Consider the following 2,021-nt stretch of genomic DNA (forward strand, 5'->3'; position numbering starts at 1 on the left):
GAGACTGGGAAAGGCAGAGTGGTACATTGCGGTGAAACTCTGTCACCGGACTAAGAATCCTGAGGCAATCCACATCATAGGACTTTCCAAGGTTCCGGGGCAAAAGCTGGTGATGGAGCCCAGACTCTTAGCAGTAATGTTAATTAAGTGATCTTGGAAGGAAAAGAAAGTGTCCATTTCAGTCCAGAGAATTTTCTTGCTCAGTGGGAGACTTATTACTTAGAGTAATAATAATTATGTACCTAATTTTGCAACAAGAGATCCCATACCAACCTGTTTAAGCCTTTTAAATATGGCATCTTTTGGGGGCTGGGGAGATAGCTCAGTTGGTAGAGTGCTTGCCTTATAAGCACAAGGCCCTGGGTTCAATCCCCAGCACCCCCCAAAGGAAGGGGCATCTTTTCTATTCACCAGGATCCCTAAAGTCTTGTTCAAACTGCAGATTTTGATTCAGTAGGTTGGGATGAGTCCTGAGACTGAGATTCTATGTCTCTCTCATTCTTTTTTTTTTTTTTTTTTTTGATGGAGAGAGGTACAGGGGCACTTTACCACTGAGCTATATTCTCAGATCTTTTAAAAAGATTTTTTTGACAGGGTCTCACCAAGATGCCCATGCTGGCCTTGAACTCATGGTCCTCCTATCTCAGCGTCCCAAGAAGCTGGGATTACAGGTGTGTGTCATCACACCTGACATTGTATTCTGTTTCTAATCAATTCCCAGGTGAGGCTGATACGTTACTGGACCATGGACTATACTTTGAGAGCAACAATACACAACATGAGTGAAAAAGGAATTAACACATGTAATTTTTCTCATCATTGCAAGATAAAGAGATGTCCAGACATGGGAAGTTAATTCAAACTTGGGTTGTTTAAAGATATGTATAGCTAAGGAAGGGTTTTGACACAATTCATCTCCTTTACCATTCCCAGTCAGGTGACAAAGGAGGGACTGTTTATGACTATATTGTTATGTGTGAAAGAAAAATAAACATTTATCTAAGCCTTAAGATGAATTGACCTCAACGACATGAGTTAAAGCACTTTAGCAGATGGGGACAATCTGAAGGTTCAAAAAGGTGGGCATTACAAGTGCATGAAAAAGTAGTATATTACATTTCTGTAAGAGTTTACCCCAGACCCTGCAACAGAATCATCCAGTATGTGTCCAGATGCTGACTTCTGGGCCCCACACCAAATAAAATGGATCACAACCCCTGATGGAGGGGAATCTTTAATAAGGAAACACCTATTCAAGCAATTCTCTTCTCCCATCTTTTCTTTCTCCCTTGCAGTGCTGGGGATTGAACCCAGCATGGCTAGGCAATCGCTCTACCACTGAGCTACACTTTCCAGTCCCCAAGCAATTCTTTTTTAGTACAGGGGATTGAACCCAGGGCTGCTTAACCCTGAGCTACATCCCCAACCCTTTTTGTTTTTCATTTTGAGACAGGCTTGCTAAGTTACTTATGGCCTCACTAAATTGCTGAGGCTTTCCTCTCAAACTTGCAATCCTCCTGCCTCAGCCTCCTGAGTTGATGGAATTATAAGCCTGCGCCATTGCACCTGGCCCCAAGTCATTCTTACACATGTCAAAATTCAAGGAAACTCTGAGATCTCTGATAATACTGTGTATCATCTGATGAGCTCACAATGCAATGAGCTGATAAGAGTTTTGAGTGACGGATATCCCCAATCCTGATCTTGTCCTAAAGTATTCTGATTTTTACTTTATTTTTTAACCTAAATTCTGCAGGAATATTTGGAGTCATGTAAGTACCCTTATAAATCACTGAGAATCTGGTCCTATTCCTGGTGCTTTTAAATTGATATTCAGTAAAAACTATTGGTGTACATATAATAGGGTCAAGTCAATGTTATTTCCACAATTTGTACCCACGGTGGAGTACTGAGTACTTTCCTCCTCCGTGTAGCAAATGTAGTGTCAAGTAACTGAATGAAGCGAATTTCCAGCCCAAACCCACAGTTATTTATTTGGCAATATCTTCCCTGCCAATTCC

The 2,021-nt window shown here is 41.3% G+C and overlaps 1 non-coding gene across 1 annotated transcript; it reads left to right on the top strand.

Moving 5' to 3' along the window:
- The first annotated feature begins 311 nt into the window (after window positions 1–311).
- Window positions 312–385, top strand: Trnai-uau (transfer RNA isoleucine (anticodon UAU)). The gene has a single exon. It is a non-coding gene; the product is annotated as a tRNA-Ile (tRNA).
- Window positions 386–2,021: the final 1,636 nt, after the last annotated feature.

Source organism: Sciurus carolinensis, chromosome 10 (assembly GCF_902686445.1).
Source record: "Sciurus carolinensis chromosome 10, mSciCar1.2, whole genome shotgun sequence".
Taxonomy (NCBI): Eukaryota; Metazoa; Chordata; class Mammalia; order Rodentia; family Sciuridae; genus Sciurus; species Sciurus carolinensis.